Source organism: Cibotium barometz, chromosome 14, assembly GCF_041138505.1.
Source record: "Cibotium barometz isolate CiBa-2024 chromosome 14, ASM4113850v1, whole genome shotgun sequence".
In the NCBI taxonomy this organism is placed as follows: Eukaryota; Viridiplantae; Streptophyta; class Polypodiopsida; order Cyatheales; family Cibotiaceae; genus Cibotium; species Cibotium barometz.
This window is the reverse complement of record NC_141059.1, coordinates 25146825-25174781: the sequence shown is the minus strand read 5'-3', so window position 1 is coordinate 25174781 and position 27957 is coordinate 25146825.

Genomic DNA, 27957 nt, shown 5'->3' with positions numbered 1-27957 from the left:
TAAGCCTGATGGCACAGTGGATCGCCATAAGGCTAGGCTTGTTGCAAAAGGTTATGCTCAAGAGAAGGGCATTGATTTTGATGAGACTTTTGCTCCCACATGTCGTATGACCACTGTTCGTAGCATCTGTGCATTAGCAGCTCATAATGGTTGGAATGTACATCAGCTGGACATAAAGACTGCGTTCTTAAATGGAGATTTGCATGAGGAGGTGTATGTATCGCAGCCTCGTGGTTTTGTTCAAAGAGGGCAGGAAAACAAAGTGTGCAGGTTAAAAAAGGCTTTATATGGTTTAAAGCAAGCTCCACGAGCTTGGTATGAAAAAATACATGCATATTTAACTGCACATGGGTTTCAGAATAGTCCAACAGAAAGCACTTTGTATGCTAAACGTGTGGATGGTGTACATCTAATCATTGCTCTCTATGTCGATGACATGCTGCTCACAGGACCAAATGAGAGTCATATTGCTGATTTTAAGGCTGATTTGAATGCCTCTTTTGAGATGTCAGATTTGGGGCATTTGCATCATTATTTGGGGATACAATTTAAACAGTGTGATGGAGGTATTGCTTTGTGTCAGACAAAGTATATTGAAACATTGTTGCGGAGATTTGGCCTTGAAGACTGCAAGCCTATTGCTACTCCAATGGAGACAGGTTTGAAGTTGAGTCTTCATGATGCTGGAGATCACTTTGATGTCACACTCTATCAGACAGCTGTTGGTTGCCTCATTTATGTATGCATTACGAGGCCAGACATTCAGTTTGCAGTCTCACAGGTGAGCAGATTTATGCATAGCCCAGGCATTAAGCATTGGCAGGCAGTGAAGCGTATCTTTCGCTATTTGAGTGGTACTCGGCATCTTGGGTTGTTTTATCCCAAGGGGGGATCATTGCCGCCAGATTTACATGCTTTTTCAGATTCTGACTGGGCTGGTTGTTATGACACACGCGTGTCCACGAGTGGTTTTTGCTTCATGCTTGGAAGCTCATGCATATCATGGTTGAGCAAGAAGCAGCCTACTGTGGCCACTTCTAGTTGTGAAGCTGAGTACAGGGCAGCTTTCACAGCTACGGTTGAGTGTGTGTGGCTCAGACGCCTTATGGCTGATTTGGGTGTTGGGCAGCCATCTGCCACCACCATCTTCACTGACAGTCAGAGCGCATTGGCAGTTGCGCGGAACCCAGTGTTCCATGCTCGTACGAAGCACATTGAGGTGCACTACCATTATGTCAGGGAGAGACTCTCTGCAGGAGAGATCAGTTTGGCTTATGTGCCAACACAGGATAACCTTGCAGACCTTTTCACAAAGGCTCTGCCTCGTGAGAAGTTCGAAGCTTTTCGCAAAGCTTTGGGCTTACTCCCTTTTGTGGATTCGTCCACATAGCTAGACACTTCCCTATACATGAGTGCTAGCTCTTGTTCACCGCATCACTCCAGGGGGGATTTGTTACCATATTATAGTAGTGATGTGTGTGAACACACTTAGGACCGCCGGGGCACTTTTTCCCTCACTAGGAGGTTTTTTCCCCCGTGCATTGTATATACGCCCATTATCTTCTAGGGCTTGTTATCTTTCATTTTTGGCACTCATAATACACTACTGTGTTGTGCTCAAGCTTCCTCATCTTCTTGAAGTTGTGTGTGCATTCCTGCAACCCTAATTCCAACAGTACATGCAATGGAGTTGTATGGTTTGACATCAATACAAAAACGAAGGCTCTTAAACAAAGGGCTTTTATGTTCAGTTATGGGTGACCTATTCTATCTAAAAGGAAAGGATATGATCTTCAGGAGGGTTCCAAAGACTGCATATATTACACACATTCTTCAATGTTGTCATGAGGTATGTGGTGGACACTTTGCACATGACTTAACTCTCAAGAAGATCTTACAATCAGGATATACTTGGCCTAGTTTACATGTTGATGTGGTTCATTGGTGTAAAACTTGTCATTCTTGTCAATTAGCTAGAGGTACGAGGTTGATGCATGGATCAAGACAACGTATTGAAGTATCTTATGGACCATTTGAGAAATGGGGTGTTGATGCTATTCGACTTTTCCCTAGAACTCAAAATGGCAAAGTTTACATTTTGGTTGCAGTGGATTATATGACCAAATGGGCAAAAGTAACAAGTGTTTCAAGGGTGACATAAATTGCAGCCTCCAGATTCATCTTTTATCATGTATGTTGTTGTTTTGGCACACCTTTGGAATTGGTTTTTGATCATGGTCTAGGCTTCCGAGAGGGGATTTTGAAGTAGATCCTTGATAAACTCAATATTAAGCATCAATATTCTACCCCTTATTACCCACAATGTAATGTTTAGTGGAAAAGATTAATGGTATGTTATGCAAAATTATAGCTAAACTTGTGGAAGCTAAGCCAAGAACTTGGGATTAGCATTTAGATGGAGCTCTCTGGGCAGATAGGACTACCTTTAAAGCCTCTACACAAATTACTCCTTTTCATCTTGTTTATGGGCCAAGATAGGACTACCTTTAAAGCCTCTACACAAATTACTCCTTTTCATCTTCTTTATGGGCCAAGAAGCACTTGCTCCTATTGAAGATTGATGTGTCCAGTATATAATTTTTAAAGAAGATAAATGAGGATCCTGATGATATGTTTCAAGATAGACTCATAGCCTTGCATTGTTTGGAATTGGATAGAAAGGTAGCTATTAAACAATTTATAATTAGTTCTCATGATGCTAAGAAGAAGTTTGATTCTTTACTTAAGGAAAAGGGTTTACAGAAATACATGCATGTGCTTAGATATGATAGCCGCCTCGGAAACCAATTTGATGCCAAATTTTTACAATGTTGGGAAGGTCCATTCATTATCAAAAAAGTTTATGACAATGGTAGTTATCAGCTTATGGATTTATCAGGACATGTACATGCTTCCCCAATAAATGGTTGGCCTCTTAAGCCTTCCTTCACTCCTTTTGGACAAATCTAGCATGGAAAAGAAAATTCTGAGGAGAACATATCTAAAATGGAGCATGTAAGGCATGAATGCCTTACTTCATTTGGGAGATGGCTGATATGATTGGGATTTTTTTCCCTCTTTTTTGGACCTCATGGGGAGACAAGAAAGGCCACTTGGAATAACAGTGAGGTCTAGTCATTTTTTTTGGAAATTAAGTAGTGCATATTATCAAATAGCTTTGGCATTTCAATGTTTTGGAATAATCTTGTAAAGTTTTTTAGGTCTAAAGGTTTACAGAAGATAAAGTTTTTTTTCTTTTTTTGGTGGAATGGTGTACATGGAGCTCCTGTATTTATCCCACATAGCATACTTTTCAAAAAGCTCGGTCGGTCATGGCCTTGCTTTCGTGACTAATTTTTTCCATATCTCACATCGTGAGTCCAAGAGTTGTATTCGAAGGATAACGTCTCTAATGGTTTCATTTGGTTTACGCTTAATTGAATAGAGTTCTTTTACTGCACTCCACCGATCACCTTGTATTGAAAAGCCGTGGATAAAGGCTGTTTTTAAGGTTCTGAAGTTGGCCTTGATCATTGGCACCAATGTGATTAACCTTCAACTAGCTTTTCCTTCTAAGCATAGGTTCAACGTATGTACCTTGGTTAATATTCTTCGACGAGTCAAGAGTGGTTAGCCATTGGCAAGTACGAAGTCTATGTTCTCTCCTAGCTGGGTTAAAACTCCATTCGCGGTATGACCATGATAGAGATATCACAATGGGCATAGCTGTCTGGTGAGTAGCTTTTGCTACCCATTCCTACAAAGATAGGGAATATCGGTTCTCCATATAGTTTGCATGTATATAAGCAGCCACCTGGTGATTTTTCCTGTCACACAGGGCTTATTTACCAGGTATAGAAGAGGTTTATGGTCTACAAAGAAAACAAACTTAGTTGCCAAAAGATAATGGCAAAACTTCTTGATGGTGTAGACCATGGTGAGTCCCTCTCTCTCAGTCTTGGTGTAGTTTCTCTCCATTTATTGAGTTGGCGAACTGGCAAAGCTGATGGGGAAATCCATCTTGTGTTCTCCCGGTTGGGGCCAGAAGATAGCCAACAGCAAAAGCTGAGGCATCAATGTGAATGTGGAAAATGATGTCCCAGTTGGGGGACCTTTGTGGATTTCTTTCTTGAGCGTCTAGTCGCTCATTCTTGCTCAGAGGAACTTGCTTGGCCCTGGTCTTGTGAGGTTGATGCCTCTGCTATTTAGTGTGAACTACGACCCTCTTCCTGTTCTACAGTCTAGTTACAACATTAAGTGGGACTGCTCGGATGAAGCGGTCTCTTACACTCAGCAAGTTAAGGTTGGTGCTCGGCTTTGCTTCGTGATCCCTTTGGTGCTCGCTATCCGACACCCAACACACATGGGAGTCAAGGCGTGCTCGCTCTCCCTTTCTTGTTGGGACACTTAGGCACCGCATAATCATGGCACTATATGGGGGGTCGTTTGACCATCCTATTCATGTCTCTGGCCTGCGGCATTGGGGCTACTAAGTACACTAGGTACATTTGATCTCCCTCCATAACATAGTGACTTAAGATTTGAGGGGTGGGCGTGTTGGCTCCAGGGTTTCTTCCCATCTTCAAAGATTTTTGTCAGAGTGATGTAACTCTTGGCAGGAGTGGGGGTTGAAGTGGAATAACCGAGGGTGGTAAGGGCATTTTGGGCACCCTGAGGATTCCTCTTTGGGCCACTTCTTGGCCTGGTTAAGGTGCGTTATGGAGCGCTAGTGCTAGCAAAGCCAATGGTTTCTTGGGGTTGGCTGGCAAGGCCTGAGGTAGAGCCTGAGCTAAGGCAGCTCTCTGATGATAGCAATTGGAGACTTCATGATTTTCCCATTTACCACCACAGTAGGTGCAGTAGAGGTTAGGATGAGGTCTCAAATGTGGACACTCTGTGCCAATATAGTTACCTCAACAGACCGGGCACCATACAAGATCCCTCTTTGGATAGAGATGGGGTTGACCACCCTGATCCCGACCTTGGCCGGTTCTCCATTGTTGGTTCATTTGTTGCATTAATGTAGTGGCCAATTGCTCTACATGTTGTCCTCACATGGAATCCTTTCCTTTTCCATCAGGCTTTGAGCTTGTGGTCTTAAAAGAAGCTTTTGATATGCCCTCATGAAGTTCTTGGAAACGTGTTCCCAAGAAGTTGTCCTTAAATCTATAGCACTCGTGTAACATTGCTCAAAGGAGGTATGGCCCAAGTCATACAATGAGTTGTGTAAGAGCACGTCATCAAGACCCTCTAGAAATCTTCCTATTAATATTTTGTCAGAGAACTTGTCTCTGGCACTGTAGCATGAGTGGAGATATCTAACTCTATTCTCCTTCCTTCTGTTTGACGTTATGTAGTTGCTCCAAGAGGCTCCATCTGAAGCCTTGGTGAGAATATCCTACCTTGAAGGCCTCTTTCAGAGCTTCTTGTCCTCAGCTTTCAAGGACTTGAACCATTGGCCTGCTTTTCCATCAAGCTTTGAGATGTTAGCAGGTTTGTTCTGCTCTAGTCTTAGGGCAGGTGTAGGTTGTATTGGTGTTGGGGGCATGATGCCCAAAGCCATCCCCCTCCTTATTTCCATGGCTAATCTTAACATTTCTGGTGTCAGCCCTACCATGGCTAGAGAGCAGGTGTACTTTGAGGAAAGGTTGGTGGAGGAGCGGGGCCAAGAGAATGATATACCATCGGAGTTCCTTGTTTGATAGGTGGGTTAGCATGTGCCCCTTGTGGTCCTATGTGGTATCCAGGCTCGGGGGGGTCACTATATGTAAATCCTCTATATCACGTGCGTTCAAGGCCTATTTAAAAAGTCCCTTATCTGTGAACTTTTTAGTGAATATAATGTATCCTTTCCTATTCAAATCTGTAACTTTTTTTTAAAAATACAATAAATAAATCCCCTCTGTAAATATATTTCTGTAAGTTTTAAATATTTAAAATGTCCTTCTGTTGAACCCACGTGATACTTACATATTTATACGAGTGACCCCCCCGAGTATCCAGGGTAGACTCCTTGTGGTGGGTAATGTTGATATACAAGCGAACTGGGTTGATGTAAAGGGCTTGGGTAGACCCTTTCCCTTTGGTGAGACATTTCTGGTCCTTGGGATAATGGACTTGGCCCTAGGTTTTGTAAAGGTCGTTGGGCCCTGTAAGGATCAACCACACTTGAGAAAGGCACAGCTCTCCAGACTGGAACCTTGGCTGACTCATCCCGGATTGGGCTCACATGGGACTAGTTTCCACTCCAGGTCCTGTACCTTCTTGTTCAGATATGTCCACGTGGCATCCGAGTGCGGGATGCATGTGACATCCCCTTCTACTTAACTTGACGGAAGCTGCATAGCCTCCAAATAGTCTGTCAATAAAGCTGGATAGTCTTCGAAGAATTCTTTGTCAAGCCTTACCGCTTCAAGAGTTCCTTGGTACTAAAACTTCATGAGGAACTAACTGTCTTTGTCTTCGGTGGGAGCCACGCTTGAAGTGGTACAAAAGGATCTGTTCTGGAACCATCACTTCAGCTTCATTCACTATATCTGGTTCCGCTTTGTCTTTCACTTTTGAAGGGATTGGACCTGCATATGGTTTTAGCCAACTGACATGGAGCACATCGTGCATAGTCTAGCTCGGAGGTAGCTTCAACTTCATTTACACCTCATTAATCTTTCTTTGGATGGGAAAAGGTCCGAAGCTCCTGAGAACGATAACTTTGGGCATCGCTTGCCCACCTGTTTCAGTCTTTGTTTCATAATCCGAAGATAAATCTAATCTCCTTCGGTCTTTGTTGGCGTGTCGAGTGTAGGTCTCCTGCACTTTAGCCAACCTGTCTTTAACTAATTCCAAAATCTCTTGGTAAGACTCCATCATTATGTTCGCTTTACGTATTAAAGACGAGGTTCTGGTCAATAGCAGTTGGAATGGTCTTCCAAACGTTGCTTCATATATGGAGTCCTGTCCAATAGTTGAAGAAAATAAATCATTCAAAACTGCTTGAACTAAAGGCAAATAGGATTCCCACTTACGTTGTTGATTGTGTGGACATAACACTTCTGCATATCAAAGGCTAACTGGTTGTAGATTTCTATTTGGCCATCAGTATGTGGATGAAATGCACTTGGAAAAATGTTAGTATCAAAATTATCAAACAATGCCTCTAAAAATGACTCGTGAACTTGGCATCTCGGTTTGACACTACTGTCCTAGGGATCCCGCTAATCAGATACCAATGCCGAATGAACAAATGGGCAATGTCTTCGGCAGTCACATTGGCCCTGCATGGAATAAGCATAACAAATTTGCTAAATCTATCAGCAATAGTTAAGCATTGCTAAATCTATCAACAATAGTTAAGCATTTCTAAATCTATCAACAATAGTTAAGCATTGCGTATTACGCTTACCTAGACTGGGAGGCAAATTTGTGACAAAGTCCATCGATATATCCTGGAAACGTCCTTTGGAAATTGGTAAAGGTTGTAACAACTCTATCTTCTTCGCATGAGGAGCTTTCACTTTCTGTCAAATGTCACATTGTTGCACATGAGTGAACACATTGTGTCTCATTCTTGGCCACAATAATATTACCTTTCAAACTTCTCCAGAGTTGAATTCATGCCCCGGTGACCACCATTGGTGGCATCATGGGTGTCATGGAGAAGAGCTACCTTGAATGACTTCATGACACAAAGTCGACCTTTGTAGAAAATCCAACCATCTCATATCAAAAAGTGGCATGGTCCTGTGGCATCCAACGCCTGCTCCCATTGTGTACCCGCGTACCTGTGCGTCATGTCATCTAGTCCCGTACCAACAAGATCGAGTCTAGTGGTCTGAATCAATGTCAGTGTTTCCTTCTTGCTTAAAGCATCGTCCAGGGTTGGCCTTTCCTAGAAGGTACTCGATCATACCACTAAATTGTTGGAAGATTTGGCTCTAGCGGTGTTGACAATCACTCCACTGTGCACTTGGCATTGTTTGAATCTAGTGTAATGTCTGATGGCCAATGCAAATCTCAAATTCACAACCATAAAGGAAATGCTTCCAATGTTTCAAAGCCTGAATAACTACGAGGAGTTCCCGATCATAGACCGAGTAATTCTTTTCTGTGCCTTTCGTGTTCCACCCGTCGCTTGGCATCGTCTCCATTGCTCACATGTGCAACTTGAGCGTCGAACCCGGCTGCCCTTAAAAAGGATCATTCGGTGGAGGATCTGCTGTTGGGATTTGGGAAACAAAAGGAGAGGGAGGAGGAGACAGAGAAAAAGGGGTTGGAAAGTGGGTGCACCTTTCTAGGGCCAAAATTTGTCCTACTCTTCCAATTTGGTGTTTTGCGAGCGATTGCTTGCATCATCTTCTGGAACATATCTTGCACACTCATGTTTGCCGCCCTCAAAGGACTTCCTCGTGCACTTTGTTCCAAATTTCTTCGTTCTCTCTTCGTGGAAGCTCGCCATGGAAGGAAAATGCACTTCCTTTTCGGAGCACAATCTGACCATCCACTATGCGTGTGGGAGACTTTCAGAGGCTAAAAACCAACCGTCCTAAAGGACAGGATTTACATCGAAAGGGGTGGTCTGTCGGAGTCTAAAAACCAAACACACAAACAAGAAATTTTTGTTCTTTCTTTTTTTTCTCGTTTTCTGGCTGAATCTTCACACTTGTAGAAGGCTTTGATTCCAATGTAACATGTGGAAGCTTGGTGGAAGAATCGGTTACTTCAATGCTCAGAATTCAGCAAATCATTCATGAATATAACACGCACAACATAGAAGACGATGTGCAGAAAGAGAGAGAGAGAGAGAGAGAGAGAGAGAGAGAGAGAGAGAGAGAGAGAGAGAGAGAGAGAGAGAGAGAGGGAGAAGAGGGCACAATATTGGGTCTCGCATACCCTTTGTAGGGCCCCCACCATGAATGGTGTATTTGCTTTATTAGAATGATGTAAATCTAAAATAAAAACTGGTTCTTGACCTACATTTCTTCACTGTGGTTGAGCACCTTCCCCTTGGTTGTTCTAGCCCCCTTGGAATGTTGCAACCGTTGTGAATAATTAGATTCTATTGAGGATTGAATTCTAGCTTGGGTATTTATACCCCTCTTATACCCCTAAATCCTACTGGTCCGCCTGCTGTGCTAGGAGCCTCACAACGTGGTCTAAAAGTAATAAATGCTAATCGTTCGTTTTCACACTGCTAACAGTCGGCCGGCTGACTGGGTAGTGCAAGGTAGCACCCAGGCGTGGGCTGGGCCCAAAGGCTTGTCAGCTGCCTCACCAAGCCCTCTTGGGCTGGCCCCCAGCCCTTCTAGGTCTGGTGGGCAAGGTTTGGGGCCCTCGTCGTGGCCCCTTGGGGTGGCATAGAGCCTTCCCCATGCCCACTACAAGAGCCTAAGGCTCTCTTCTGGGGTAGCCCTATGGGCTGGATCCCATCCTACATGCAGTCCTATAGATGCCTGGAGTTCGATCACAAACCCAACATGCAAATCATTTGACATCGTTCCAGAGGGAGACTCAGAGTACACCGGTACGGACTAGTACTGCTACATGTGCAGGAGAATGCACACCTGACCTCGGACACGTAGACTGGAACCCTAGCTGACTCGTCCCGGACTCGGCTCACATGGGACAAGTTTCCACTCCAGGTCCTGCACCTTGTTCAGATATGTCCACGTGGCATCCAAGTGCGGGATGCACGTGACAACAAGCATGGAAGGTGCCATGATGATTGCATCATCTTCCACTATAGTTACATGACTTTGGAAGCGATTCTAACACTAATAATGTTCATTAAGAAATGTTAATCACAAGATCTACCCACTTAATTGTAGCTGCATGAAGACAAGGCAAGATAGACCTCATCTATTGTATATCGCCAAAACATGATTATATAGAATGATTGGCACAGATCCAAACTTAGATCTGTATGACCTACTACAATGCACAACAAAAAGTTACTGTATTGCTTTATGGGGAGAAGCTGTGAGCACTCCTGTTTACATCATCTACTAAGTGCTAGGACACCTAAGTAGGATCCTAGAGGGTTCTTACTAGGTGATGCACGGACTCGCGATTGCTAGGACACCCATGCGTACGTCGAGGAAGATACGGATGAACTGAAAAGAATTACTTTTGTGAACTGAATTTTGATATTGGATCTCGTTGGTTGACCAGCTGGTCTTCAACGGAGAGTCCAGATAATATATTTTGTAAAACAATGAACTCAATATTTTGGAGGATTATGATCAATAATACAATGATTTCATTGAAAGATTGTTTTAAAGACAGCCGAATCTGTTAAAATGGAAATTTCATATTAGGTGTGTACGTGGTATGACTACCTTGAATTTTGCTTGAAGCGTTGGTTAGGGGGCCGGGGAACTCTTTTCCTCGGTACCCAGGCAAAACATAACCAAATTTTTATAAAGGAATCCCACCAATACAGTGGTTAGATTGGGGGATTCCTGCGATACAAATAGTTACGATTAAGTTTTGTTATTTAGATTAAGTCCTAGGAAGACCCTTGTTCTATGGGAGGGAATCAGCGGGGTGTGCCTCGCTACTAAAGGGAAAAAAAGTGATGATTCTATATGGACCAAGTGCAAGTCTCTTCCTTGATCTGACCATGTGACTTTCGAGTTCGCGGTGAGATTAGTTTGGTTAGTTAAGACTTTGACTCGTTAGATCAATTCTCCCGTTAGATGATTTTTCCTAGTGGAATCGCCCGTGCCTTCCGGGTGAGGAAAGTTTTTCGGGTTCGATTTCGGAGGAACCACCGAGCTAGTCTCTTGTCCAGATATCCGTGGGCAAGTCCCCGAGTGTGGATCCCTGCCCTGCACGAGAGGCTGACGTTGCTTTCGTTGCGCTAGCATCCTCGGAGGGGCCATCGGAGGGGGCGGGGGTCTTACAGCTAGTATCAGAGCTTTGTGAAAAGCTAATAAGGAAAAATGAATTCTTATTAGAAATATATAATAAAAACTCAGAAAGAGCATTTACGTATTGTATTTTCATTCCTTAAGCTTCATTAATGAAGATTTTTAATCAAAGAATTTGATTTTATAGATGGAAGTTCCATGCTTATCCGGTATTCTCCATCTCACCCAGTCTCACAGGATATGAAGCTAGACTCGCAAGCCATTTCAAGGATTTATATTTCCCAGACCCAGTGGAGAGACGGCAGTACAAGTGGTTTGTAGGGGCAGTATGTCCATGCCTCTTACGACCAGCGCATGATGCTGAGGGAGAATATCTATTCCTTGATTCTGATCTGGTAGTACCCAGATTTGAGATCTATCTTTGTGAACATTTGGGTTCCACTTAACCGATCCCAGAAGTTCATCGATCCTAGGGATAGGATACTTATTTTTAATTGTTAATTGATTCAATCCTCTGTAGTCAATACAGAGTCTTAATGTTCCATCTTTCTTCTTCTGAAAGAGAACGGGCGCACCCCAAGGTGAGACACTAGGTCTGACGAATCCCTGTTCTAACAGTTGTCTTAACTACTCCTTAAGTTCTATGGCCTCAAGGACTGGCATTTTGTATGCACGCTGGGCGACTGGGGCTGAGCTCCGGGGGTTAACTCTATCGCATGATCTACTTCGCGGGTCAAAGGCATCTCAATCAGCTCTTCAGGGAACACATCTCCATACTCACTTAACCACTCTGGTTCTTTAGCCTTGCATTTTATGTCTACTGGATTCATCTTAATGACATAAACAGCTTGCCTCTTTCTGAGCCCTTTTAACAATTTAGAAGCTTTGACTAATTCCAGCACTGGGGATCCGGAAATTCCAGTTCCTTGAACTTTATTCCTGTGAAGATCAAGGAAAGAGATGGTTCCATTGTGACAATGAATGTCAGCCTGATTCTTATGGAGCCAATCCATTCCAAGAATTCCATCATAGATTCCCAAGTGTAGGACTCTGAACTGGCAATCTATTACGTTCCCATCTAGACTAAACTGAATAAGGTCTGACTTAAGGTGTGTGAAAAGAATCTTTTCCACTGGCCAATTTCACTTGCATAGGTTTCCTTGATTTTTTAATTTAGGGATAACTTACGTAGACATCCTGGGGAAATAAAAGAATGAGTACTGCCTAAATCAAAAGATTGAATTGCTTACCCTGGTACTCTGCTAGAGTCTGGAGGATTGAAAATTGACAATTATGTCCCTGATACTAAAATGCAGCATAGATCTGTCCTTTTTCTTCCTCCACTTTCTCAGCTATAGTGATGGCTCTAGCTCTGCTGCAATCTGAGGTGGAACTCTCTCTCTTTGGTTTCCCCAATTCTGGGAGGGAGTTCGGAGTCTACTTTGCATGGAGGCTGCAGGAGGCTAAGCTGGCACTCTTCTGGGGTTGCCCTGATTTTGGTGCGGGGGACCCTGATTTGGACTGATACGAAGGAGTCTGTCTTTGAACTCTAGGACCCTGGCTTCCTTGGCCCAGAGAAGGAGATGGGAAATCCTTGAGCTGGTGCCCAAAACCCTGACAACCAAAACACCTGTTCTCACTTCAAAACTCTTCCCTCTGCATTCTTGAAAGAGTCGGAGTTACTGAGAAAGAGCTTCGAGGAAAAGATCTTCCTTCATTCCTGAAACTTCTTGTCTCCAGATTTTGATTGGGACCTTGGTGTCTCTTTGGAGGCAGAAGGTTGGAAGAACTTCCCGATGTTTGGAATCTCTTAAAGAATGAGAGAGCTGGCTTTGGTGGGACTTTAACGATGAAGGCTTTGGTGAAGTCCTTCGCTATCCTTACAGCTTCAGCCATGGAAACTGGCTCAGCATTCTTGACCGGGTTGTCTAAAGGTTTGTTTATTCCCCAAATGAACCTGGCCATGAGTTGCTCTTTGTCTAGCGATGGTGAGTACTTGAGGAGAAGAGCAACTGCCTGGTGATATTCTTCAATAGTTTTGCTCCCCTGGTTTAGCTCTAGAATTCATTCATCTTGGTTTCTAAAAATCCGCGAGGACAAAATGTCTTCCTTAGATAATCTTTGAGATCATTCCAAGATTGGGTGTTCCTATCCAGATGGTTGGTATCGCAATGGTTTCTCCATACCACCCTAGCTGTCTCCACAATCTTCAGCCTCGCGCGAGAGCCATTTTGCTCCTCTTGTTGTATCCGATAACATCAAAATATTCCTCCATGGCCTCGATCCACTTCTCCACAGTCTTGCCCAAGTTCTCCCCTTCACCTTTGAAGGGACCTGGCTAAGTTCTGTGAAGGGCCTTGCGAACGTCGGGATCAAGCTCTTCCTTAATCAGTGATAGGATCTAGCTATCGGCCACTCGCTCGCCTCATGATTCTGCCAAAAATGATACATTATTAAATTTTTATTTGATTTCGTCAACAACGAGATCCTAAGACTTAAGAGGTTCAGAAAATAATTGCTTAAACAAGATAAACGATCTTATTGGAGATCTATGACATATGTCAGAGTAATAGATCTTGCTTCTTCAATTCGTCATATAATAAACAATCACTTGTATATCAGGGAATTTTTCACAAAACATTTCTTTATTTATATAAAGGTTGCAATATGTACATAGAGCATCTCGGTTGCTCCAAAAAGTCAAAACCTTCTCGGGAAATGCATAAGATGGCGATACTTAGGCTATAGACATGCCTCGATATAAATGTTCCCTCAACACTGCTAAAGGAGCTACTATCTTACTCTTTGGAATAAAGCGGCTAAGAAGTCTATAGATATGGCAGGAAAGTTTGAAATCTCGAGGCGTGGGGTGATACAGAATAACACCATGGATCACTTTTAGCCTCATCAAGATCATCATCCCGAAGACAACATTCAATACTCACTGGGCATTATGAGTTCACAGTCATGCCGTTTGGATTAACTAATGCCCCGGCGACGTTCAGTCGTCTTATGCAGGATATTCTCAGAGAATACTTGGATGATTTTGTTCTTGTCTTCTTTGATGACATCTTGGTATACTCAAAGAATGCTGTAGATCATGAAGATCATGTGCGTAAGGTCCTAGAAATCCTAAGGAAGCACCAACTCTTTGCAAAAAAGATTAAGTGTTCTTTCTCTGTTGACCAGGTGGAATACTTAGGATTCATAGTGTCTAAAGATGGGATTTCTCCTGACCTTGCAAAGATCCAAGCATTCGTAGATTGGCCGGAACCCAAGATGGTAACGGAAGTCAGAGGATTCCTAGCATTAACCGGATGGTATAGGATCTTTATACCCAGGTATGCTCAGATAGCATCCCCTTTAACTAACCTTCTCAAGAAGAGTACCCTATTTCAATGGACTGCTATTATGTGTCAGAGTGCCTTTGATAAGCTGAAGACAGCCTTAGTAACCAACCCTGTCCTTAAATTGCCATATTTTTTAATCCTTTTGAGGTAGTTACTGATGCCAGTGGTTTCGCCTTAGGTGGTGCTCTTATGCAGGAAGGTCATGCAGTAGCCTCCTATGAATCCAGAACGCTCAGAACACATGAGAGAAATTATACCGTCCATGACTTGGAGTTACTCTCAGTAGTTACGCTCTGAAGTTGCGGAGACATTATCTTTTGGGACGACAGAGGTTCACCTTGATGACAGATCATCAAAGTCTGAAGTGGATCTTCACCCAAAGGGATCTCAACATGCGTCAAAGGAGATGGATGCAGACCGTACAGGAATTTGATTTTGAAATCAAGTATCGGCCAGGGAAAGAAAATGTGGTGGCAGATGCACTCAACAGAAAAGCCTCCTTGCTTGCAATTACAATGGTGTCAAATCCATTGATCAGTGAAGCAAGGGAGAGAATCATGTAGGATAAATTCTTTGCTCCTATTGCTACCCTTCTGATGCAAGAAAGCAAGACTCCTCAGGAAATGAGTTGAGTTCTTGGGCACAAATTGGTGGATAAAGGATGCATGTATTATAATAATCGGCTATGCATTCCCAATGATGAGGGAATAAAGGGAAAGATTCTGAGAGAAGCCCATGATAGCCTGATAGCTGGACATCCAGGGTTTATAAAAACCTATATGTCTGTGAAGAAAAGCTTCTTCTAGCCAGGACTCAAAAAGAATGTACTTGATCATGTGCGGCAATGCTTAATGTGTCAGAGAGTCAAGATTCCAGGAAAACTGCTACCCCTAGACATTCCACAAATGAAGTGGGAATGTATCAGTATGGATTTTGTCACTAGACTACCTTTAGTGCAATCAGGTTACAACTCCATTTTTGTGGTAGTTGACAGACTAACCAAAGTTGCCCATTTGATTCCAGTGAAAGAAACATACACTACAGTGGATGTTGCCTGAGTTTTTCTTAAAGAGATCTTCAGATTGCATGGCTTACCCAGAGGAGGATAGTACGTGACAGAGATCTCAAGTTCACATCAAAATTTTGGACTGCATTCTTTGAAGCAGTAGGAACTTTCTTGGATCTCAGTATACAGCCTATCACCCCGAAACAGATGGCAAGATTGAAAGAGTGAATCAAATAATAGAAGATATTCTTTGGCTGTGGGGCAGGGAACCCAAGAAGTGGTTAAGCCATTTGCACCTGGTTGAATTTGCTTACAATGCTTCTTATCATCGAAGCATTGGGATGAGCCCTTTCAAAGCTATGTATGGACAAGATTGCCTTACACCATTGACTTGATCCGACCCATTGATCAAAGTCGAAATGTCCAGATAGATGCTTGATGACATGGACTAGCAAATGCAATCAATCCATAGTAAAGGTATTAAGGCAGCCCAAGATAGGCAAAAGCAGTATGCAGATAAAAAGAGATCAGAGAGAGTGTTTGAAGAATCAGATATGGTCTTCATTCGAGTATGACCAAAAAGAAGTTCCTTATCTTTAGGGAAGTACAAGAAGCTCTCTCCCAGATACTGTGGACTGTATTGTGCTGTTATAAAGAAAGTAGGCGATCTAGCTTATAAAATTCTTCTGCCTCCCCATCTCAAGGTACATAATGTATTCCACGTCAGTTTGCTTAAGAAATATGTACCCAGCCTGAGAGTCACGTTCTTGATGATGATGAACAATGAATTTCTCCGACTCAAGGCCTGATGGTACTCCAACCTAAAGAAATCCTTGATGTTCAGGAGAAGGTTCTCAGGAGCAGAGTCCTCAGAGAATTTTTAGCGAGGCCCCGAGTGTGGATCCTTGCCCCGCACGACAGGCTGACGCTGCTTCCGTCGCCAGCGCCCTCGAAGGGGCCATCGGAGGGGGCGGGGGTCTTACACATCGAATAGTATCAAAGGCTTTCGCTATGTCCACTTGCATAGTGAGGACATCTTGGTGCATGCAATTGGCATATTCTATGCCAATATAAGCGTTGGTTGGATTGTCCATAATTTACCTTCTTGGAACGAAACCATACTAGTTTGGATGAAGACCAGCATGCAATATACCTTTGATTCTATTCACAAGAATCTTAGTGACAAGTTTGTACACCATAGGCATGAGAGAGATGGGACACCAATCTATTAAACCTTCACAGGTATTTTTTGGGTAACAATTTAAGTAAGCCTTCTTTCCAAGAGGATGGCAACTGTTTGATAGACCAACAATGACTAACCATCAAGAGAATGGGCTATTTTAGGACATCTCAAAATGCATGAGTGAAAAAACTTAATCATAAGGCCATCCCATCCTAGGGATTTCCATTTACCAAATTTTTTGAGGGCAACATCCAATTCTTCATGCATAAAAGATGCATCCAAAGTGGCTGCCTCATGTGGAGTGACTATAGGATGAACATACTACAAGAGTTCATGACGTGCATGTAATACTTCCTCAGAAGGGGATTGAGGTATAGCAAACATGTCTGCAAAATAGCAATGACAAACATTTGCAAGTTATACTTTGTTACATGTCCAAGTTTCATCAAATAACTTCACTCTTGTAATAGAGTGTTTTTGTCTAGTTATGTGAAGCTTTTTGAAAAAGTATTTGGAAGAACGTTGTTTATTAAGAAGGGGCTTTTGTCGAGCTCGAATTTGCCACTTGTTCAACTTGCAAGCATCATTTTGGTCAAGACAATGTTTGACTTGTGTCATATTCCAATGCTCATCAGCTCTGTTGTCAAAGGTCGCAACAACTGGCCACTTTTAGTATATTCTTGTAGGGCTCATTTTGCATGAGCCACCTACAACCTAGTTTCCCCAATATGCCATCTACCATAATCTTGAATAACAGTCTACATGCACATGACAAAACTATACCAAGCAACATCCAAATCTTCTCTCATGTGGAGTATAAGAGGATAGACAACAGCATGTACCATCTGTATAAAATGAGCATGCAATAGATAACTATTATTTAGAATCAACAATCTTTTGTCATACAAAACATGGTCACAAATGGACATACCAAAATATAAACCAAGCCTTCCTGTGTCTGAAGTCCAAGCAGCTCAACATCCAAGGTCACTCGGGAAGGAGTCGGTTTATGTGTATCCCTAAGGATGCAAAATTTGTCAACACTTCCAAAAGACCTGGGAGGGCAAACCACTTCCCAGCGATTCTGCCAAAAAAGGTAAAAGAGGGGGCATATAAACAGGAAGTTTCCACCCGCAGCACCGAACATCTATGCTTGATGAAGCTTTGATAATCCTTTGGTGACCATGGGTATACATGCACCATGTGCTCTGCTGCCCAAAAAAAGAGGTGACTTTTTCAAAATAGTTTGTTTATGCTATGGATCAGTAAGTAGAACCTCATAGAAGCCTCGAGTAGCAAAGTAGCAGTCCTCAACAAAGCATCCTCCAAGCATTGCTTTAAGCCACTGCTGCCCAACATCAACGGTTGCTACAGGCAAAAGAAAAAAGGGATCACAGCTCTCTTTGAAAGTTTCATTACAGGGTCTAATAATACCTAGCCAAGAACCCGCAAATGAAACTCAGGGAAAGGTTCATCCTAAGCTTTCTTGGTCTTAACAAAGCCTACTTCAAGTGTGTCACAAAAATGTTGTAGGTTGGGATTGGAGCAATGAGAGGACAACAATCCAGATCAGTGAGATTCTCCTCCTGTGTTTCTTCTCTTGGACTCAGAGAAGCTGTCAAGCCTCCAGGATCTCCCGGTAAGGCAAACCTACAATACAAGCCATGAAAAGCAAGACAAAGGAACAAACCCTAACCCTAGAAGGCAAAGCGAAAGAAACATATCTAGGTGCATGCATACTCGCCACCCAACCATGACAGCCCGTCCCCACCGAGCCACGAGCAAGAGCGTCATGCCCTCGTGAGTGCCCTACCACCGTCCTCCTCCGGTGTCTCATACCACCAGGGGTTGTCCCCCCCAAAGACGATGGCCTACTGCACGATGGAGCTCCGCTCCACCTCTGGTAAGGAACATCCAAAAAGCACACACTATCAATAGTGGACAAAAAGCGCATGTCCGCCCACAACATATTACACTCTAGCTCGCTAATCTGCCTGCCCCTAGCGTGCACATGACTGAAGGATCTCTGCATTTGTACACTTATGTAGGAGAAGCCAGCTATATGAGAGAAACAGGAAGTATGAATAGGCTTCGAAAAAGACAAGGCAAAGAAAGAACACGAAGCAAGCACACAGAAGTAGCAGAATATAGCAAGCAAATTCAGGGGCAGCAAGTACAGTCAACACAACAGAAGACAGAAGCCTTTATGATGAGCAGCTGACAGTCTGCTCTGCAAGGGGGAAAAACAGACGGCGAATAGAAAAGAAGAAATGATAAGGACAACGAAAAGAAGAACAGATAAGACCACAATTTATATTGGTCCACCGTCCTCCGGTCAATGGGAAACAGGAATAACAGTGGATAGGCAAGCAACACGCTTAGTTCCCAAGTGCAGGCGAGCAGCTAACAGACAGGTCGCATGCGCATAGGCGAGCTCCAGGGCAGTCTCCCAGCGTTCATGGCAGTTCCTAGCCCAAGAAGTCGTCAAGTGTTTAGACCTGGTGACACATCATGCACGACAGTCGTAGGTCTCTGACGTGCGGCAATCGTCGCAGATCACTCATGCACGACAGTCGTAGGTTTCACGCACAGCAGTTCGCAGGTCGCCTCACACACACACTCGTGTTGGAGCTTGCACAAACACTTCAGACAGTTGTGGCTCCATGTTAACGGTAGATGATGGTTGCGCTAGGCCACATAGGAGAACTCTTGAGTGCATAAAGGACCACCTGTGACATGGGGTTTTGCAGGAGAGGAAGTGTTAATACAGAAGGGCCAGGTTAGCGTGGGGGGTGCTGGACAGACCCGAGTGGTCATGATTGTCTCGGGCATCTTCTACATGGCTTCCTTGATGATGCACAGTTGGGCACACGCTTTCTTCACAAAATGGTCATGCAACATAAGTGGTGTTAATACTATTTTTGGGCATAAAAATCAAAGCACACGCTTATGAGGTTTAATGCCTAAAAAAGAGATTTAAGTGTTAGCAAGTCTGCCTTCTTTCTGGAAACACCCATCTCAGCCCCTTGCGTGTGAACGCGGGGGCTATTGTCAGGAATAGGGCGACTCTCTTCCACGCGAGGCTTCTTCATGCATTCTTTTCTTGGCTAAACATTGAGGGTGCTGTGGATATGCTTGAACAAGGGATTAATCTCATGAACAACAAGGTTATAGATAGCTATAGACAGCTTGTAAGCGGTGTACTTTTTGCGCCAACAGTTGACAAGCCTGGCCTATGGAATTTGTGGATACGTGGGATCGAGATAAAGCCGATTTCATAGATGTTTAATTTTTTTTTGGGTACTTATGTATTTTTTGTTTAAAAATCCTATTTAATGAACTTATTTGAGGAGGTCCTTTATTGCCAATTTTTGTGATTGATTCTAATTTTATGTTGCATGCTCTATGCCTTCTATGTAGTGAATTGGACACTGGATGCTTTTGTATGCTGGTTTGCATACCGTGGTGTGTTATGGTTTGTCTATATACCATGATTTTTGCGGAGAGCAAACTCTTTTAAGGGGTGGAGCAGATTGTCTGGGTACTTATGTACTTTTTGTTAAAAAATTGTATTTAAAATTTACTTGAGGTCTTTTTATTGCCAAATTTTATGATTGATTCTAATTTTATGTTTCATACTCTATACATTCTATGTTGTGAATTGAATATTCATTACATTGGTGGGTAGAAGGGTGGAAGCCGTTTTTTTAGGGTTTTTAACAATGTTTTTTAGTAGTGCTAACATAAAAAAATGGCATGTGGTAAACTTTTTGCAAAGATTTTTTTGGAGATTATACACAAAGATTCTCTTCTTTAAGAGTTTTCCAATGATGTATAGCATGATAGGAAATTTTGCATTGTGGGTCATCTTTGGATCCAAAAATAATTATAATAAGTCATGCTAACTAGCACTTGTCATGGACACAAAAAAGTGTAGCATGTTAACATGCTTCCACCCAGAACTGCTATGCTTTTGTATGTTGGTTCGCATATCGTGGTGTGCTACGGTTCATCTATATACCATGATTTTCATGGAGAAGGATGATACAGATGCACACTAGAGAGCGAACCTTGTAAAGATGTACCTAGACCATTGTATCCATTGTATGGCCTAAGCAACTTATGATTGGTTGACTTTATGCCTGAGGGTCATGGATGGCTTGTGGTGGGCTGGTGAAGTTGGCCAGTACTAGTAGCCAGGATTATGAGTGACCCCATACATAGATCGTTTACTGATGGCCTAGATTATGGCATGGACAGGGAACTGAGGTTGTGGACATGGTGGTATCTTTCATCTTTGGTCTTATACGGATTTGGACTGGCTTGGTGCTAGGTTTATCCAAAGGTTTGCCCATGGGATCCAAACGGAGGTTTGGTTGCATCAAGGTCTAGTCAATCCACCTTAGACTTGTGTTCTTAACAAAGGTTTTACATGGGGTATGTCTTGGTGGTATGGGACGCCAAGCCCTATTTCATGTAAGGTTTCTTGATGCTTCTAGGCCTTTTGACTAGGATGTCCTAAGCCTTTATGGATAGCTAACCTTGGATAATCCTATAGGTGTGGTGTGGATCTATGGGAACAATATAATAACAAATCTTCTTGGATATCTCGAGCATGACAATTTGCCAGAGTTGTAGGTTGGAAGTTCTGGTTAAGGTGATTCTTGAGCCAACTAGTGCATTGAGCACTAGATTCATCACATATTCTTTTTTTGTGATGGCCAAACCGATGTAATAACTTGTACCTTATGTACAAGGAGACAACCTCTGTGACATGCGGAAGCCTTGACTTGCCTAATCTAGCCCTAAGTCTAATGATTAGGAACACTCATGAAAAAACAATGATTAGATAGCGAGATGAATTGCGTTTTCATTATATTGATAGATGTCTTTGATTGTATAGCTTCTGTGCCCTTTGGCCTTCTAAAGTGGACCTACTAAGTCCCTATTTAGATTGATTGTTATTGACCTACCCCACTTCAGGGTTAGATGCCTAAGGACTAAACTAAGCCTTTACTATTGTTATATACTCATGACATGCCAATAGAAGGCAAGCTCAGCCTTCATTTTTAATGATGTCGATATGATGTCATACGACCTGGCCGACCAGTCCTTTGACCATGTTGGCTTCTTCTTTGCATGTCAAAGCCTACAAGTACCCTTGAACTAAACTAAACTTGCTTCCAAATTGGGGATTAGCCATGTCCACGTGTGTGCATGTGGCATCCCCTCTTGCTAAACTCGATGACAAGATTCCATCCTTTGACTTTGATTGGAAGGATGTCATCATCCCTCATCTGCACATAGACTCCAAAACTTGTTATCCTTCCTTCTCAGCAACCTTGACTGAAAATCATTCCTCAGATTCCACTCCATGTCTCTGATGTTGAAAATTGTGCATCTATTCGACTTTGTCCCCTTGTATGCAATGCCGGTCCCTTAACACAATGATGGTCTTCTTTTTGAGGATGATCATGCTTTTGCTCCATCCTTGCAATTGTTCTTGAGAGCTTCTGGTATGCCCTTTTGGGCATACAACTATCCCATGGCTGCTTTCGTGTGGTTTTGAATGTTGTCGACGCTAGTCCCTCTATGACTACAAACTTGGCTGTGTTTCTCTACACCTTCTTGGGACTTCTAGTTCTTAGTTTGGATTAGCATGACGCTCTGATACCAACGTAGAAAGTGGAAGCCTTGACTTACCTGATCTAGTGTTAACCACATTTGGTTAACATGTTTCTATGATAACTATGTTCGCACACTTATGTAACAAGTGCCCATACTATATTGTAAATCCCATCATTTGATGAGAGGAACGTCCTAAGGATGCTCCCAAGTCTCGAGCTTCAAAGGACAGACAACTTGAGGATCTTGACTAATTGGCCAAACCATAAAGAAAAGCCTTGTAACTATGTTTCGGGCACGTCAGGTCAGCTACTCTCAGGCGGCCTAGTGGGAAAAGGCTTGGAACTATAAACACTAATTTCTCTTGTTTGTAACTCATTTTCCCATTTATGCAATAGAAGTGGAGGGTTCTCTCTTCCTCTCTCTTGCAACTCTAATGTAGCATGTGTGGTATGCTTAGGGTTAGAGTTTGGGTATGATTAGTGCTAATCGCTCGTTCTCTCTTGCTTCTTCTTTCACTCTTGCTTGAATGATTAGGCTATCACCGCGATCGACTTCTGCGGAGATCCCACACAATCTTCGTGAGAGCAGTTGTACCACTCATAGGATTAGGAACCGCCTTGGTGTGGCAAAATGAGTGCGGGATGATCGCGAACGACGATGAGCAGCTATCCTCAAGCTTAGTGGATTGGCAATGTCCCACGACATTGTTAGAATTAACATCTTTGGTGCCGCACGGTCGGGGAGCGCCAATCCACTTCTTGTCGAAGCCTTCCTTGTTCAAATCTGACGAAGTCGGTGTCAAAAGTAAGTAACTATGACATTCGGTTTTGGGTTGTTTGATTTGTTTTGTTGATTATTTTGGTTGTTTTTGTTATTTTTGTTATTTTTTTTTGATTTTGTACATAGATTATGGTTTGGAGTAGGATTAGTAAGTGTTTAAACTAAAAAACTAGAGATTTGAGTGATTAGATAGTTCAAAAGAGAGGATTTTTGCTTAAATCTAGAGTGTTCTATGCTAATTTTTAGCTTTCAATCATGTTTTTTGTTAGATTTGTATACATAGGTAGGTTAGCAATGTAAGATAGAACCCTAATCAACCAAAAAACATACAAAAATTACAAATAATCTCTTAATTTTCACTAGTTTATTGGTTAATATGATCACTGAGTGTAAAGAGAGCAAAAATACCAAAAATTGAGTGTAATTGTTTGCAATTGGACTAATGGGAGTGGCATTAGTGTTCTAAAAACTTGCCTTGATCTAAATCCATGCTTAGACCACTCCCATTAGGTCACAATTAATGAGAATTAGAACTAATTGAGCCTCATTTGTCTAATTTTTTCTCTGCAAGGCGGTGCAATTGACCCTCAGCACAAAGGTGCTTTCAAAGTAGTGAGAGAGGCCTTCACTCTTGGATTTGCACCATATGGGCCATATGGGGCCCTGTTATCCAACTGTTCCACCTAGAGCAAAAGCAAAAGGAAATGTTACATGACTACATTGCACACATTAAGTACCTCGATTCATGTTGCGAAGAAAGTGAAAGATTGAGTGACAAGCAATTAATGGACCGTTTCCTCTTGGGTTTGAACAATCCAAAGCTTCACAAATATCTGTTAGTAAAGGACTCATTAACCTTTGATCAAGCTTGCAAATGGGCGATCTTTCTCGATGACAATATGTGAGAAAGTGATTCCACGCAATTGGCCTCTGAGCCAATGACAAGCCAAAGCCCATTTGTAACATTACCCTCGTCTCCCCTGAGAACCATGCATTAATGGTCGCACCGCCCCCAACCCCCACTCACACATAGAGCCACCATGACCGTCTCCAGTGCCTATCTTTCCATTCCAACCATTGTCTCTTAAAGTAAACCCCATTGATCATGGAAAGATCAAAACTGGTCCATTGCCAAGCCTATGGCGCCCATGCGCTTTGACACCCTTGAGGCATCCATAAAACATCATCTTCCTTTGCTTGTGCCTCACATGGCCCCTAAACCACTTGTGCACCCACACAGGGAAACCACCTCTTCAGTGTTTCCTTTTCCATGGACCTCATAGAGTGGCTGAATTCCCCCAGAAGAAAGGCATGCTGTTGACACCACAATGTCATGGGGCTGTGGGATCGATAATTACTTCAAGGGTTTCCCTTTGCAACAATCAGTTTCTAACTCCATGTTCTAACTCCATGGTCAAAGGCATGCCATCCCTCTTCGGCGTTCAACATGGGAAGATCTCCACTGTCCCATTGAATGTAACCACATGGTTTGCATGCCAAACTCAAGAAGGCCAAAGAACAAAAGCAGTCCAACATCTTAGCTATCGAATGTGCCACATCCAAAAAAGAAACAATGCTCCAAGAACATTGGCAAAGGTAAAGATTGGGTTACCATCAGAAGTGGCTCAACAAAGACCACATGCTCCTCCTCAGGAAGTGATGATCGTGCCACTCCACTAAGCAGCCTCGAACAAACAAAGCGGCCTATCCCATATTCCAACCCCATCATAGAGAAGCACAGTCTTCAAAAATAGGCCCAAGTACTCGTACGTGACTACCGAGCTCAACTCGAAGAAGAACCATTACCATTGCCAAACGTAGGCATACCCTCGGACATGCGATACCTCGTTCAGAAAAAGAACTTGAACTTCCCTAGGTAGGTAAGGAAGGAGCCTGAGCTTATGCTCGAGGACGAGGAAGATCTGTTTGCCAACCTGACATTGACAAACAAAGATCCTGCCCCACTTGTGCCTCCTAACCCTCCATTGCCTATTCCACAGGAGGTCAAGACCAAATCCCATATTCACATCGAAGAACGCAATGAGGATAGAGAAATAGAGTTTGACAAAGACTCACAAGGTGCCCACAAAATTTGTTGAAGTATTTTACCCTCCAACACTCGACTCTCAACCTAAACCCCATCAAATAAGGACCAAATTGAACTTCCATACACCATTGCTAGTCCAACCTATGAAACCAGGCCCAGAAAATGAAGAATCTGCTCATCAATGCAACCTTTCTGATCTATCAGCCTTTCTTTCCTCCCAAATAAAAATGCCCATTGGAACCTTGTTGTACTCGAATTTATGGACTAACCGTAGGGATTGGATGGAATGAAAACTATAGGCTCCCGTAGAGGAGGTGGACAACTCAAATTCCTTAGATGAATTTGAACCACATCATCCTAAATTACTTCATGAGAAAAACCCACAACCCAAAGGCGCACCGCGACAATTCAAGTAAATGCATTGGGTCACTACTTTCAAAGTGATGAGACAAATGCCCATTTCCTACGAAGGACATGAGATCACGACCATCCTTGATGGGGGCACTGGCGTAAGCATCATGAACAGGAAGTGCTGAGAAAAATGGGGCGAACCACCCCTGGTTGGATGACACCAAATTGGTGATAAGGCTAGCGGATGGGACAACCGCAAAACCCTTTGGAGTATTGAAGGACCTCAAGTCCTTGACATGAGCTTCAAACACACATTTGTAGTCATGAGCTTTACTCAACAACCGGGTGACTATGATGACAACATCTGGGAAGGCCCTTCATGAGACTGACATGAATAGTTCATGATTGGGACACAGATCATGTCTACCTTCGCAAACGGGATCACACGCTCAAAGTCAACTTATGTACATGGAAGAAATGTCCCAAGATAAACGATTCCTTTGCAGAAGATTCCATGACCACATACATCTACTAATGATCTCCTTGTTTGCCAAGCTTGTCACCAAATCCTTGATGATGAGCATAGACATAGTCGCTTTTGTCATGGACAATAAAGCTGACCTTGATTGGATGAAAATCCTAGCTACAATTGATACACTCCCAAATCACAACCAAGGAATGACATTTGTGGTCCCAACCTACAAGTACCTTCATGAACCCTACAAGCCCTTTGACTTGCTTAACACCATGAGTGTAAGCGCAGATCCCCAACACAAAATTGTAACCCTTCGGGTATGGTTAGATTTTTCCTTTGGCAAAAATATACAAAGAAAGTGTGCCTTGCTATACAGCTAGCCACAATCTTTTGCCATGAGAAACATGGGTCTCCCTAGGCAAACCCTCTCTTCATAGTGTTCATGCCAAAATTCAGTTGTCTAGTGAAAAATGGATACAAAGCCTTGGGTTTTTTACACAAACAGTACATACAATCTCTAACCCATTGTCTTGTAAGTTTTATGTGGTTCCCATAGGTGAGACCAAAGAAGTAGTCATCCTTGAGGGAGTAGGGTCAAAATTGCCCACTGTACAGTCAACTCAATTGACAACACAACTACCCTCGAGCTTTCTAAGGGAAAGGTAATGATGATCCTCTGGGAAGGGGAGTCCACCATATCCTATCATATGCCCACCCCAACTACTTCCACAAGGGTACTCTATTACCTACAAAAACTAGTAAGTCTTCCACTACCCCCAAACTACCACAAGAACTAAACCCACCAATAATATGGATTGGATTATCGACTGAGAATGGTTTACAAAGGTGGAAAGCCCACATATATCCTATAGTCCACACAAATTAATATTCTTGGAGGCATGGAAAACTCTTAGAAAACCCACACTTACACTTGAAAGCACTTACACTTGAAAGCACATTCAAATCTCACATTAAATGCATCTAAAGAGTGTTGGGTATTTCATTCCTAAAATATCCATTGGCAATAACTAGTTGGAGAGAAGATTTCATGTCATGGATGCAAGAGCACTCCAAGGTCAGATTATAATTAGAAAAGAATGGATTGATGCCACTCACTCATTAAATGCATCTAAAGAGTGTTGGGTATTTCATTCCTAAAATATCCATTGGCAATAACTAGTTGGAGAGAAGATTTCATGTCATGGTGGATGCAAGAGCACTCCAAGGCCAGATTATAATTAGAAAAGAATGGATTGATGCCACTCACTGCCAAATAAATTGATAAGAAGAAATGGCCACCATGGTAGTCAATAGCAAAAAAGCCACCGTCCTCTTGTGTCCAAAAGAGGAAATCATACACACCGCCTCACCCTCAACTGTCCTCCACATTCTAATCCCATCCTCACCACCGATAGTATCCCCTATTACCGCACCTTATGCCTCACCAAAGCTGGTCAAAGGGCATTGTCAACACTGTCAAACATAGACAATCAAGCCTCATCGTCGACAATCACCCTTAACTCTACATCCTCAACCATCCACACCGCAAGCACCCTGATCCCTTACCAATATCATGATAATAAATGGTGGGTGCCCAAGGATCTTGTAGCTCAAGGATTCTATGATGGCTACACAAAACTCTGCATCCCAAAACGGCCATCTTGGAAACATAAGCGCAAAAAGAAAACCAAGTAGATAAAAACCAACCCTAAGCCAAACCTTCAATATTGGCTAGGCCTCAACTGCTTGCTAAGAGCACAAGGCTACTAAGAAGGTAACACTCTTCTATGGCTACCCAAGAATGCATCCTGTGCTCATCCACCATAACAAATCCCCAAGGAGCTGCAATAAAAGGCTCAACAGGCTGAAAGTTAGGCAACCCCAAGCATAGTGAAGCCAACCACGATGGGTGCCTACCAACATGCTCAAAGCTTCATGAAGGAAGCACATACTTGTGGCTCCCAAAGCCATAATCAAAAGCTTGTCCTCTACGTTGATAACCTACTCGTAGCTCAACGCCCTGTTGACAAAATGCCAAGAGGCCTTTTCAACCATAGGCCCTTATCACTCAGCAAACGATGGGTGCCAAAACATCTCTTAGAAGCCCAACGCTTCAATGATGGAAAATCCATCATTTGGGTCCAACAAAATAACCCTAAAAATTTGCCCCAATCCACAAAAGCCACGCAAGTACCTGTCCAATCCACACAGCTAGTTTGGCAGCTAAAGAGGAAGGAAGTCCCCTCTTCATCAATCTAATCCCATGGACTTG